The following is a 15462-nucleotide window of genomic DNA, read 5'->3' on the forward strand; positions in this document are numbered from 1 at the left end:
TCCCTGCACCCAATTCTCCAATCAATGCTCTCTTCAAGGAAGGCTTCACACTGTGGATGTTAATTCACAAAGTTTAATCTATTGTTTCACGTTCCTAGATCTAACAATAGTGGAAGATAAATGCCATACATGCCAGCCTGAAAGTTAAATTCCTTTTTATTAGATTTCAGGATTTGTATTGGTGCTTTGGGATCACCACGTACAATTAGTTTTTTTCTATGAAAGCCAAAACCCAGTGGCCTTACCTATGATATATGAAAGAAGCAATTACAATGGGAGTGCAGTGGGACATGAACTTGCAACTGCAGCTGCAACTATCAGTGTATTATAGGAAAAAGAAAACTGAAGCACACAAAAGTGCAATTTTGGTTCTGATAGCACAAAATTTATTTCTTCAGGGGATTGGGAGACATGCCCACCCCTCCCACCCTCCCAGTAAATTTAGTTTCTTGACATTTTTTGGTGCAATTTCGAGCATTTTGAAATGTACTAAGATTCAACACTTGAAACATAAAATTCTTTATTCTGGCATTGCACGGAGTATGATAGGTATTGACTTTGGGCGGTTTTCGAGCAGGGTGCTTGGGCTGCCTGTTGTCATCTGTCTGAGGCTCGAGCCATTTTGATGGTTGGGCTTCATTTAAATTTAATTGGTGGGCTGCCCATGCAGTTCTAACAGTGATAGGCGATCTGCCCAATTGCAGGGCGGGATAACAGGCTTGGCTGGTGCCCATTTAAAGTGTGCTTGCACGTCATAAAGTGAGGGGTCATTTTACTCTCCTGACATTGTTACTGGAATTTTGTACGGTTTGAACTATAAGATGTCACGTCCACAATATAGCAGTGGAGATCCTTGTGGGACTCTAGGCTGATAGGCGGGTGACAAGGCAAACTTTGCAGTAGGCGTGGGGGGAGGTGGCTGACAATGTGAACACACGGATCATCACTCCCAGGACATGGGTTTGATTTTGACACCGTCAAATCAAAACTTTCAACAACAACTGTGGCACAGGTTGCAGGCTAGTGCAGTGAACGCTGATTCGTTGTATCCCTTCAAGCGAGAGCTGGACCTGTTTCTGGCTGGGGTGGAGGTCATCCCATACAAGAGGCAGGCACCTTGTAATGTTAATCAGGACCAGGGTGGTTTCCTGGACTAGTTTTGATCATCGGAGAGGTATTATCCAGGTTTGTTCCCCTAATTGGTCTGGGTTTTTATCTGTTTGTTCACCTCTCCCAGGAGATTACAGTGGTTCCGGGTGGGTGGGGAGTGTCTGTATTGTGATACACAAGGTATCACAACTGTATGGGACAGGCTGGGTGGACCATTAGGTCTTTTCCTGTCCGTCACTTTTTGTATGTTTGTATATAAAGACTGTAATTAACTAAATTCAAAAGGAACACAAGGGGGCAGCAGAGAATCTGAAGGATGAAAAATAACGAATTGCAATAAATTAATATTTATTTTTGAAAATTGAGCTCAAAGCTACAGCTTATATTTTTGATTAGGAAAATCTAGCATGGAATGCAGCCAAAGTTAATTATATTCCATCTGTACTATTGGCCTCATTATTCAAATCTGTATGTGTGATAAAACATTTTCCACAGGCTCTGCGCTGGTAGTGCTGCATCTGCATTGAAACTGTAATCAAGATGTCTAGCAACAACCTGATCCTGATGTGGGCACAACTGACAGGAAGTTACTTGAGATCTGTAGTGGAACACTATCATTACCACACTCAATTTTCTAGCAAACCTTGTATTAAAAACAAGTTGCAGCATTATGTAGGCTTATAAAATAAAGGAGAAAAAAGGACTTTAAAAAATGGAAGCATGGCAGAAGTATAAAGAAACAAATGAAAGCATGGGGAACACATTCGCCCGGATTTCCATCTCCATTTTTGGGTGGGGTGATAGCACGCTCAAAATCAGAGTGCAGACCTTACCGCCTCATTCCCCCAGTCATTTCCACCTGCCGCTATTTTGATTGGGGCCTTCAGGTAGGCACCAAGGCTCCAACTGAAAACAGGTAGGAGCCTCATTATACAAGGCAAATAGGGGTCCTATGATGTCAATCAGACCCCGATGCAATTTTCAAGCACCAATGTTACTGGATATAGAGTGGACTAAGCAGCTGTCCTTAAAGGGATGATTGGAGGCCTCCAAAAATGGGGCAGGTAGGCTTTTTTTGTGATTTTTACGGGGTCAGGAGAAGCATTAGTGCTTAGGTGCCAAGATAATTCTTGCCTGGCATAAAAATCATAGAATCATATCATGGTTACAGCACATAAGGAGGCCATTCGACCCGTCGAGCCCATGCTGGCTCTCTGCAAGACCAATCCAGTTAGTCCCATTCCCCATCCTTTCCCCATAGCCTTGCAATTTTTTTCCCTTCAACTACCTTTCCAATTCCCTTTTGAAAGCCACGATTGAATCTGCCTCCACCACCCTTTCAGGCAGTGCATTCCAGGTCATAACCACTTGCTACATAAAAATTTTTTCCTTATGTCGTCTTTGGTTCTTTTGCCAATCACCTTAAATCTATGTCCTCTGGTTCTCGACCCTTCTGCCAATGGGAACAGTTTCTCTCTATCTACTCTGTCTAGACCCCTCATGATTTTGAACACTTGTATCAATTCTCCTCTCAACCTTCTCTGCTCTAAGGAGAACAGCCCCAGCTTTTCCAGTCTATCCACGTAACTGAAGTCCCTCAACCCTGGAACCATTCTAGTAAATCTTTTCTGCACCCTATAAGACCATAAGAGATAGGAGCAGGAGTAGACCATTCGGCCCCTCGAGCCTGCTCTGCCATTTAATGAGATCATGGCTGATCTGATTTTTTTTACCTCAACTCCACTTTCCCGCCCTTTCCTCATATCCTTTGACACCCTTGCTGATCAAAAATTTGTCTAACTCAGCCTTGAACGTATTCAATGACTCAGCCTCCACAGCTTTTTGGGCTAAAGAATTCCAAAGATTCACGACCCTCTGGGAGAAGAAATTCCTCCTCATTTCCGTCTTAAACGGGCAACCCCTTATTCTGAGACTGTGCCCCCTAGTTTTAGATTCCCCCCGAGGGGTAACATCCTCTCAGCATCTACCCTATCGAGTCCCCTCAGAATCTTGTATGTTTCAATAAGATCTCCTCTCATTCTTCTAAACTCCAATGAGTATAGACCCAACTTGTTCAATCTTTCCTCATAAGACAACCTTTCCATACCCGGAATCAACCTAGTGCACCTTCTCTGAACTGCCTCCAATCCAAGTATGCCCTTCCTTACATAAGGGCACCAGAACTGTACACAGTACTCCAGGTGTGGTCTCACCAGCACCCTGTACAGTTGTAGCATGTCTTCCCTGCTTTTATACTCCATCCCCCTAGAAATAAAGGCCAATATTCCGTTTGCCTTCCGGATTACCTGCTGCACGTGTATGTTGACATTTTGTGTTTTATGTACGAGGACACCCTGATCCCTCTGTACCGCAGCATTTTGTAGTATTTCTCCATTCAAATAATATCTTGCTTTTTTATTATTCTTTCCAAAGTGGATGACTTCACATTTTCTCACATTATATTCCATCTGCCAAATTTTTGCCCATTCGCTTAACCTGTCAATACCCCTTTGCAGACACTTTGCGTCCTCATCGCACCTTGCTTTTTCACCTATCTTTGTATCATCAGCAAATTTGGCCACAAGACACTCTGTTCCTTTATCCAAGTCATTGATATATATTGTAAATAGTTGAGGCCCCAGCACTGATCCCTGCAGTACCCCATTAGTTACAGATTGCCATTTTGAAAATGACCCTTTTATCCCGACTTTTTGTTTTCTGTTAGTTAGCCAATCCTCTATCCATGCCAGTATATTACCCCCAACACCATGAGCTCTTATCTTGTGCAGTAATCTTTTATGTGGCACCTTATCGAATGCCTTTTGGAAATCCAAATATACTGCATCCATTGGTTCCTCTTTATCCACCCTGCCTGTTACTTCCTCAAAGAACTCTAATAAATTTGTCAGACATGATTTCCCCTTCATAAAACCACGTTGACTCTCCTTGATTGTATTGAGTCTCCAAATGTCCTGCTACTACTTCCTTAATAATGGATTCTAGCATTTTCCTAGTGACAGATGTTAGGCTAACTGGTCTATAGTTACCTGCTTTCTGTCTCACTCCCTTCTTGAATAGGGGTATTATGTTTGTGGTTTTCCAATCCACTGGGACCTTTCCAGAATCTAGTGAATTCTGGAAGATTATATCCAATGCATCCACTATCTCTGTAGCCACTTCCTTTAAGACCCTCAGATGCAAGCCATCAGGTCCAGGGGACCTGTCAGCCTTTAGACCCATTAGTTTACCTAGTACTTTTTCTCTAGTGATAGTGATTGTTTTTAGTTCCTCCCTCCCCTTTGCCCCTTGATTTTCTACTATTATTGGTATGTTATTAGTGTCTTCTACTGTGAAGACAGATACAAAATATCTGTTCGATTCCTCTGCCATTTCCTTGTTTTCCATTATTATTTCCCCAGTCTCATCCTCTAAGGGACCAATGTTTAATTTAGCTACCCTTTTCCTTTTTATATACTTGAAGAAGCTTTTACTGTCAGTTTTTATATTTCTTGCTCGTTTACTCTCATAATTTATTTTCTCCCTCTTTATTATTCCTTAAGTCATCCCTTGCTGGTTTTTAAAGTTTTCCCAATCTTCGGGCTTACCAGTAATCTTTCCCATGTTGTATGCTTTTTCTTTTAACCTGATACCATCCTTGACTTCCTTAGTTAGCCATGGTTGGTTCACCCTTTTTGTGAAGTCTTTCCTCCTCACAGGGATATATTTTTGTTGTGAGTCATAAAATATCTTTTTAAATGTTTGCCACTGCTTATCCACCATCATACCATCTAATCTGTTTACCCTCTCTAAGGCCTTCACATCCTTCCTAAAATACGGTGCCCAGAATTTGGACACAATGCTCCGGTTGTGGCCGAACCAGTGTTTTATAAAGGTTCATCATAACCTCCTTGCTTTTGTGCTCTATGCCACTATTTATAAAGCCCAGGATCCTGTGTGCTTTTTTGACCACTTTCTCAACCTGCCCTGCCACCTTCAATGACCTGTGCGCATATACCCCCAGGTTTCTCTGTCCCTGCACCCCCTTTAGAATTGTACCCTTTAGTTTATATTGCCTCTCCTCGTTCTTCCTACCAAAATATATCATTTCGCACTTCTCTGCATTAAATTTCATCAGCCATGTGTCCGCCCGCTCCACTAGCCTGTCTATGTCCCCTTGAGGTCTATCACTATCCTCAATGCAATTGTATACAGATTAGATGCAGAGATTTGATGAAAATCTGAACAACATACTATCCATTGTTGGAAGAGTCACAACTTATTCACGGGGTGGCTCTTGGGGGGTGGGGAGGAGGCCTGTTTTCTGAAGCTGTTGAAGAAGACTTTATACAGCTGCTTTTTAGGGGAGTACCACCCAGTCAATAGTTACAGACCTGCAAGCAAATACAGATGCTGACTTTAAGAAGAAGATGAGTTGCAGTCCTGGAGTTTGAGGTAACATTGCGTGACAGGTTTTTTTTAACCATAATAAATATCAACCACAGCACCATCTACAAATGTAACTGGTACTGCAAGTAAATGTTGACATTTTTACAATGCATTTTCTCATTGAGACAGTATGACATAGGTCATTTCAATGCATTTTGAAATATAATGTTGCAACTCACTCAACAATTTTAATATATAATAGAATGCGATCAACTACATTCAGATTAGCAGTCATATAATCATAGTCAAAAGGATTTAATTCAATTGTGGTTAACTGGGACAGGATCCCAACCCACTGATTTGGTGAAATCAATGGTGTGTAAATTAAATTCAGAAATAAGAAGAGATGGCACTTCACCTGATATACTAAAATTGTAATATCTATCTATTATATTAAAATCACTGAGTGGGTCAGAACATTCCATTTGATAATTCCTATGTCAACATTCACCTGTAAGGAATCTTACAACACCAGGTTATAGTCCAACATAGTCACCTGCATAGTGTCATAGCAGGTACAATACAGGAGGAGGCCATTCGGCCTATGCCAGTTCTTTGAAAGAGCTATCCAATTAGTCTCACTCCCTTCAAGTACTTATCCAATTCCCTTTTGAAAGTTACTATTGAATCTGCTTCCACTTTTCAGGCAGTGCATTCCAGATCATTACAACTCGCTGCATTAAAAAATGTTTCCTCATGTCGCCTCTGGCTCTTTGCCGATCACCTTAAATCTGTGTCCTTTGGTTACCGATCCTTCTGCTACTGGAAACAATTTCTCCTTATTTACTCTGTCAAAACTATTCATGATTTTGAACACCTCTATCAAATATCCTCCTAACCTTCTTTGTTCTAAGGAGAAAAACCCCAGTTTCTCCAGTCTCTCCACTACCAGCTGCACCTGTAGATGGCACTTTGAGAAGTGGTTTTCAATATTAAATGTCAAGCTACGTTAGCTGCTAAAACAACAGCTGATATATAGCATAGTGAAAGTTATTTGTAAAATAAACAAATTGAGTCTGCATACAGTTGCAGGCTCTGGGCATCAAGTGTCACTATTTTTCTGAAGTACCTTTCAGTCAGCCAGCAGCCATGTTGGTATAGGGAAGTAAAGGAGGTGAGTAAATATGTGTAAAAGTAAATCATAATTTTTGTTCTTTAAAATATATAGCCTCATACAGCTCTGCCAGACTTCCTGCAACCCCACCCCATTGGGTAAATTTTCTCCCTTCCAACAAACTCCAGGAAATTCCCTCAACCTGCTTCACCCACCTGTTTGCTCACATGGTTTATTTCACTTGCACCTATCCTCACAATTGCAACCGCCCGGGCCCAACACCCAGCTGGGCTGCCCCACTCCTTACAGCTGAGGACATAGAAATTCCCAGAACCATCTGGCCTCTACCCTGGCTCCTATTAAACATAGGGAGATTTTGAGCCACCCCGCCCGGCGGAGATGGGACGGTAGCACCCCTGAAAATGGTGGGGAATCACTTACCGCCTCATTCAGCTGGCACAGTCGCCGCCGCAGTTTATGCTGTACATAGGACCCCTGTTCACGATTTTAGGACAGTATTGGGCGCAGCACCTGCTCCACCCAGTGTCAGCTGGAGGTCCAGCCAAAGAGAAACCCAAAGGTAAGTTTTACTGAATTTTTTTGGGGCCGGGTAAAGCACGAGTGACCCTCTGGGTTGGGTTGCACAAAACTAGCCTGGGCTGCTGCCATACCAGGTGCCCCCCCCGCACCCCGAGATTGCACCCCCTCCTACAAACCAACCTTCTTCCAATCCACCAAGTCGCCCAATATTGCGGCGGGTCGAAGCTGGCATGCTTTCCCAGGGCACTCATTTTCCGTCCGAAGTCCATGTTGGGGATAAATCTATCCCACACTTCCTTCTCCCTTCCAAAATGGTACAATAGAACTTGCCAGCAGTTGCTATCAGGACCAGACAGGAGAGGGGAGGTTGGTAGATGACTCCTGGACTTCTTTTATTTCCTACCCTTGATTCAAACTGTATCATGCCAAACAATGCACCACTCAATTGTTAATAAATGCAGATATTAAATGCTCGTAGGAAATAGCTTTTAATGATAGGTAATATATCTTGATATTACCTTTTCAAGTTAGCAACTCTTCACTGCATCATACAATTGTTTATTAGTTCCTATGCAAGTCACAACAAGATAAATTGAGGTCTGTCTACATGCACATGTGCAGAATCTGCTTGCAGCATCTGTGGTGCATCAGAGACTTTATAGACTTTATATGCACTGCAGGTATCATTGTCAACATCTTATTCCATACCTGCTGTGATCAGTGAAACTTCAGGAACAAGGGTTCTCCTGATTATCTACTATAACTTTCACGGATCTGCCGCTGACATTATAACAGAAATTCAACCCCACAGTGTTTACTGATATCCAAATGTAGTGAAGATTAGTCCAAGGTGAGGCATGTTAAGCATCTGTAAGTATTGCTTAATATAACAAGAGGTGTCCCACTATAATTATGAGTCCAACTGTTTTGATTTGGAATACTGTTTTTTGTCACTGACCTGCAGTATTCCTGATTGAGAGGTTTGTGTTGCTGTCATCAGCTGTAAAGGTCCCTTTTTATCTGTGCTTGGCTACATTTCCTTACATATTAATGATGATGACCTCACTCAGCAGATCATACCCCTTATTTGCTTGAGTTCCTGGGTGTAAACTATACACCCAGGCTATAAACAAAAAAAAGGTGAAATTGTAAATTTGTACCACTCTGAATTCAAAGAGTGTGCAATGGTCAAATGATTCCACTTGTCACTATTCTTTCTTTACGTTTTTCCACAGTTCATGTGATTTTCCACTTGTTACGGTGGGGGAAATCCAGGCGTAGACCTTTATTCCATATGTGAGGTATTTGTGTAAACAGTAAAATCAAGACTTTAGATTAACACAGCTAGAGTCTTCATTAAAAATGACATCGAGGCTATTACTTCCACTTTAAACTGCTGTACAGATGCTTTGAAATCTTACCCAATGTTAAGCTCAGTAACTCAACTAGCATAAAATATTAATTCTCGGTTTGCCACACAATTTTATCAGCCTTAAATAGGAAAAATCAAACTTTTTATTTACTTTTCACTAAAGATGTATAAATCCTCAGATCAGTATTAAACAACTAAATGAATCCTCCATTACCGTCTTTTTCTACTATTACACCACTTTTTACTCATGCCTAAGAGAAAAAGATTAGGCCTGGATTCCCTATTGTTTTAAATTGAATCCTTGATGCGGAACAGTGCTTCTTTATAGAATGAATGATAGAATGATACAGCACAGAAGGAGGGCATTCGGTCCTTCGTGCCTGTGCTGGCTCTTTGAAAAAGATATCCAATTAGTCTCACTCCCCTACTCTTTCCAATAGCCCCACAAATTTTCCCCCTTCAAGTATTTATTCAATTCCCTACTGAATCTACTTCCACCACCCTTTCAGGCCCTTCCAGATCATAACATCTCGCTGCGTAAATTTTTTTTTCCTCATATTGCCTCTGATTCTTTTGCCAATTACCTTAAATCTGTGTCCTCTGATTACCGACCCTTCTGCCAATGGAAATAGTTTCTCCTTATTTAATCTATCAAAACCCTTCATGATTTTGGACACCTCCATCATATCTCCCCTTAACCTTCTCTGCTCTAAGGAAAACAACCCCAGTTTCTCTAGTCTCTTCACGAAACTGAAGTCTTTCATCCTTTTCATTACCATTCTAGTAAATCTCCTCTGCACCTTCTCTAAGACCGTGACATCCTTCCTAAAGTGTAGTGCTCAGAATAGGACACAATACTCTGCTGGGGCCAAACCAGTGTTTTATAAGGGTTTAGCATAACTTCCGTCCTTTTGTACTTTATGCCATTATTTATAAAGCCAAGGATCTTCCTTTTTAACAGATTTCTCAACTTGTCCTGCCACCTTCAAAGACTTGTGTACGTACACCCCCAGGTCTCTCTGTTCCTGCACCCTCTTTAAAACTGTACCATTTAGTTTATATTGCCACTCTTCATTCTTCCTACCAAAATGTAATAAAGAATAGTCAGCACGGATTCCAAAAGGGAAGGTCATACTTGACCAACCTTATTGAATTCTTTGAAGAAGTAACAGAAGGGGTAGACAAAAGTAATGTAGTAGATGGATTTTCAAAAGGCCTATGCATAGTAGACTCGTGACTAAGGTCAAAGCATGTTGAGACGGGGAGAAGTAGCAGAATGCATAGCAAGCTGGCTACAAAACAGAAAACAGTGGTTAGGGATTAAAGGTAGTTATTCAGACTGGCAAAAGATAGTAAGTGGTGTTCCACAAGGATTGGTGCTGGGACCACTGTTACTCATCATTTACCGTACTTAAAGTAGATCAGTAACCAGGTCTGGATGGGATGCATCGTAGTTTGCTGAGGGAAATAAGGGTGGAAATTGCGGAGGTACTGGCCATAATCTTCCAAACATCCGTAGATACGGGGTGGTGCCAGAGGACTGGAGAATTGCAAATGTTACACCCTTGTTCAAAAAAGGGTGTAAGGATAAACCCAGCAACTATAGGACAGTCAATTTAACCTCGGTGGTGAGGAAACTTTTAGAAACGATAATCCGGGAAAGAATTAACAGTCGCTTGGATGAGTGTGGATTAATTAGGGAAAGCCAGCATGGATTTGTTAAAGGCAAATCGTGTTTAACCAACCTGATAGAGTTTTTTGATGAGGAAACAGAGAGGGTAGATGAGGGCAATGCAGTTGATGTGGTGTCGGATTGGATAAGTGACAGGAAACAGAGCGTAGTGGTGAAAGGTTGTTTTTCTGACTGGAGGGAGGTGTTCAGTGGTGTTCCTCAGGGGTCGGTGCAGGGACCACTGCTTTTCTTGATCTATATTAATGACTTGGACCTGGGTGTACAGGGCACAATTTCAAAATTTGCAGATGACACAAAACTCGGAAGGGCAGTAAACAGTGAGGAGGATAGTGATAGACTTCAAGAGGATATAGACAGGCTGGTGGCATGGGGGGGGGGGACACGTGGCAGATGAAATTTAACGCAGAAAAATGCAAAGTGATACATTTCGGTAGGAAGAACGAGGAGAGGCAATATAAACTGGAGGGCACAATTCTACAAGGGGTTCAGGAACAGAGAGATCTGGGGGTATATGTGCACAAGTCGTTGAAGGTGGCAGGGCAGGTTGAGAAAGTGGTTAAAAAAAGCATATGGGATCCTAGGCTTTATAAATAGAGGCATAGAGTACAAAAGTATGGAAGTCATGATGAACCTTTAGAAAACACTGGTTCAGCCACAACTGGAGTATTGTGTCCAGTTCTGGGCACCGCGCTTTAGGAAAGATGTGAAGGCCTTAGATAGGGTGCAGAAGAGATATACTAGAATGATTCCAGTGATGACGGGCTTTAGTTACATGAATAGACTGGAGAAGCTGGGGTTGTTCTCCTTGGAACAGAGACAGTTGCGAGGAGATTTGATAGAGGTATTGAAAATCATGAAGGGTCTAGACAGTGTAGATAGAGAGAAACTGTACCCACTGGCAGAAGGGTCAAGAACCAGAGGACATGGATTTAAGGTGATTGGTTTAAGAAGCAAAGGTGACATGAGGAAAAACTTTTTTACACAGTGAGTGGTTAGGATCTGGAATGCACTGCCTGAGGGTGTGGTGGAGGCAGATTCAATCATGGCCTTCAAAAGGGAACTGGATAAGTACTTGAAAGGAAAAAATTTGCAGAGCTACGGGGATAGGGCGGGGGAGTGGGACTAGCTGGATTGCTCTTGCATAGAGCTGGCGCAGACTCGATGGGTCAAATGGCCTCCTTCCATGCTGTAACTTTTCTATGATTCTATGATAAACGATTTGGACTCGGGAATTGGAAGTACAATTTCAAAATTTGCGGACAACACCAAATTGGGGGGTATAGTTAATACCGAGGAGGACTGCGACAAAATACAGGATGACATTCATAAACTCGCAGAATGGGTGTGTAATTGGCAAATGAATTTCAATATAGTGTGAGATATTACATTTTGGTCGGAAGAATAAGAAAGCCACATAATGCTTGGATAATAAGTCTAAATGGGGTGGAGGAGCAGAGGAACATGCGGGTACAGATACACAACTCAGTAAAAAATATCTAGGGGTTTGAGACAAATGACTTTGTTTTCTCAATCAAGAATCGGATTCTGTAGCCTTCACCAAAGGCAACATTAACAACAGTGATTACACTGTCTGCGGTACACAGCACAGGGTCATTAACGGTCTTCACAGGTTAATAAGGCAATAAAAAAAGCAAACCAAGCACAGGGGTTCATTTCTAGAGGGATAGAATTGAAAAGCAGAGAAGTTATGTTAAGCTTGTATAGAACCTTGGTTAGACCACACTTGGAGTATTGTGAACAGTTCTGATCTCCATATTATAAAAAGGATTTAGAGGCACTGGAGAAGGTACAAAAAAGATTTACTAGGATGATATCAGAATTGAGAGGTTATACCTATCAGGAAAGATTGAACAGGCTGGGGCGCTTTTCTCTAGAAAAGAGAAGACTAAGGGGTGACCTGATAGAGGTCTTTAAGATTATGAAAAGGTTTGTTAAGGTAGACGTAGAGAAGATGTTTCCACTTGTGGGGAGTCGAGAACTAGGAGCCATAAATGTAAGATAGTCATTAATAAATCCAATAGAGAATTCAGGAGAAACTTCTTTACCTAGAGAGTGGTTAGAATGTGGAACTCACTACCACAAGGAGTAGTTGATGCGACTAGCACAGATGTATTTAAGGGGAAGGTAGATAAACACATGAGGGAGAAAGGAACAGAAGGATATGCTGATCGGGTTAGATGAAGTAGGGACGGAGGAGGTTCGTGTGGAGCATAAACACAGGCATGGACCAGTTGGGCCCAATGGCCTGTTTCTTTGCTGCACATTCTATGTAATTCTTTGTAATGAATCATTTCACATTTCTCTGCGTTAAATTTCATCTGCCACGTGTCTGCCCATTTCACTAGTCTGTCTATGTCCTCCTGGAGTCCTCCTCATTGTTTACTACATTTCCGAGCTTGGTGTCATCTGAAAACTTTGGAAATTATGCCCTGCATATACAAGGTCATTAATATATATCAAAAAGAACAGTGGTCCCCTGGGGGCCACCACTGCACCCTCCAGTCTGAAAAACAACCATTCACCATTACTTTCTGCTTTCTGTCCCGTAGCCAATTTTGTATCCACGCAGCCATTGCCCCTTTAATCCCATGGGCTTTAATTTTGATAACAAGTCTATTATGTGGTACTTTATCAAATGCCTTTTGTCATAGTCCATCTACACAATATCTAACACACTATCCTCATCAGCCCTCTCCGTTACTTTATCAAAGAACTCAATCAAGTTAGTCAAATGTGATTTGCCTTTAACAAATCCATGCTGGTTTTCATTTATTAACTCATACCTTTCCAAGTACCAATTAATTTTGTCCCGGATTATTGTCTCTGTAAGTTTCCCAGCCACCGACGTTAGGCTGATTGGCCTGTAATTGCCGGGTTTATCCCTCCCCCCCTTTTTGAACAGAGGTGTAACATTTGCAATCCTCCAGTCCTCTGGTACCACTCCCATATCTAAGGAGAATTGGAAGATTGTGGCCAGAGCCTCTGCAATTTCCACCCTTACTTCCCTCAGCAATCTAGGATGCATCCCATCCAGACCAGGTGACTTTTCTACCTTGAGTACTGCTAATCTTTTATTTTTTTTCCTATCCAATTTCTCTACTACCTCCTCCTTTACTGTGACATTGGCAGTATTGTCATCTTTAGTGAAGGCAGATGCAAAGTACTCATTTAGTACCTCAGCCATGCCCTCTGCCACCACAAGAAGATCTCCTTTTTGGTCCCTAATCGGCCCCACCCTTCCTTTGACTACCATTTTACTATTTATATGTTTCTAAAAGACTTTTGGATTCCCTTTTACGTTACCCATTAATCTATTCTCATACACTCTCTTTGCCCCTCTTATTTCCTTCTTCAGTTCTCCTCTGTACTTTTTGTATTCAGATTGGTTCTCTACTGAATTATGAGCCTCACAATTATCATAAGCCTCCTTTTTCTATTTCACTTTAATCTCCATATCTATCGTCCAGGAAATGTGTCTAGTCTGTACCCAAACTATCTCCTCTTTGAAGGCCTCTCATTGCACAATTACTGTTTTATCTGCCAATCTTTGATTCCAATCCAAGATCAGAGAATTTCCCAGAATCATTTTCTATTTTGAGCTTTTCCCTATCACCTTTTGCTTTTAATGCAAAGTCTAGATCAGGTATTGATCATTTTCCATAGACTTTGTTCTATTGCAAAGTAGAACAAATGATCTGTTATATCACATTTATAGCAGCCAATCTGATACCTTGATTTTACTTTTAGCACAGATATCTCACATATGCAATAATGATTTACATGAGAACTGCTTTAGATATAGTGCCTAATTGCACTTTATCAGCAGCCATATAAAAGGATTTATCTGAATGAACCTTTAACTTTAAAGCCACAATGGTGGCGACTTAAACTTAACTGCACGTCAGGGGAGACCCGTGCTCTGCGATGCCAGGCAGTAGATCCAAGGAGGAGGAGCCGACTGCCTAAAGTAAGTACAAGATCTGTTCCTTTTAGCACTCCTCATGGGCCAGGAGAAGGAGTACTCCCCCCAGGCCTCACAAGGAAACCTTTGGCCTCCCCCTATCCTCCCCCCACCACCTCCCGATCGCTGCCCCGATCACTCAGCCTCCCCCCCCCCACCACCTCCCGATCGCTGCACCGATCACTCAGCCTCCCCCCCACCACCTCCCGATCGCTGCCCCTATCACTGAGCCTCCCCCCCACCACCTCCTGATCGCTGCCCTGATCACTCAGCCTCCCCCCCACCACCTCCTGATCGCTGCCCCGATCACTCAGCCTGCACCCCACCCACCACCTCCCGATCGCTGCCCTGATCACTCAGCCTCCCCCCCACCACCTCCTGATCGCTGCCCCGATCACTCAGCCTCCCCATCCCCCCACCTCCCGATCGCTGCCCCGATCACTCAGCCTCCCCCCCACCACCTCCCGAGCGCTGCCCCGATCACAGCCTCCCTCTCCCCCCACCATCTCCCGATCGCTGCCCCGATCACTCAGCCTCCCCATCCCCCCACCTCCCGATCGCTGCCCCGATCACTGAGCCTCCCCCCCACCACCTCCCGATCGCTGCCCCGATCACAGCCTCCCTCTCCCCCCACCATCTCCCGATCGCTGCCCCGATCACTCAGCTTCCACCCCCCCCCACCTGCCAATCACGGCCCTGATCTTTCAGCCTTTCTCCCCTTCCCAATGCTGGCCCCAATCTTGCAGCCTTCCCTACCCCCAGCCCCGGTCGTGGCCCAGAACTTCTCTCCGTACTAACTGCTGGGGACCATCTGCACGGGTTCCTGGCTGCAGCCTCCTGCCGCTACTTACCATTCCCGCCTGACAGCCAGGCAGTCAATCTGGCCGGCTGTTGGGCGGGAGTCATCCCAAAATTATTCAATTGATCTTGCCGGGTTCTTCGCCCGTTACCAGGCTTTCCCGCACCCTCCCCGCCTCCCCGTTAATATTGGGGCCATTGTGTGCAGTTCTAGGTTCTGCGTTATTGGAAGGATATCAGAGCCATGGAAAGGATACAGCAAAGATCCATTAGACTGACACTTGGAATGAGAAGCTATAGTTGTGAAGAAAAGCTTGAAAAGTTGGAGCTTATTTCATTGGAACACGGGAGATATGGCTTTCCAAATTCTGAAAAATTTAGAGAGGATGAACAGTGAAAGACTGTTTCCACTAGTTGAGTGATCAGTAACAATATTACCATTATCATTGGAGAAACAAAGGAGGAAG

At 43.1% G+C, this 15462-nt stretch overlaps 1 protein-coding gene across 1 annotated transcript in view; it reads right to left on the bottom strand.

Moving 5' to 3' along the window:
• mao (monoamine oxidase) overlaps positions 1-15462 on the bottom strand; it is a 200912-nt gene that overhangs the window by 65093 nt on the left and 120357 nt on the right. The window lies entirely within an intron of this gene.

The sequence above is a fragment of the Heptranchias perlo genome, chromosome 11 (genome assembly GCF_035084215.1).
Source record: "Heptranchias perlo isolate sHepPer1 chromosome 11, sHepPer1.hap1, whole genome shotgun sequence".
Taxonomy (NCBI): domain Eukaryota; kingdom Metazoa; phylum Chordata; class Chondrichthyes; order Hexanchiformes; family Hexanchidae; genus Heptranchias; species Heptranchias perlo.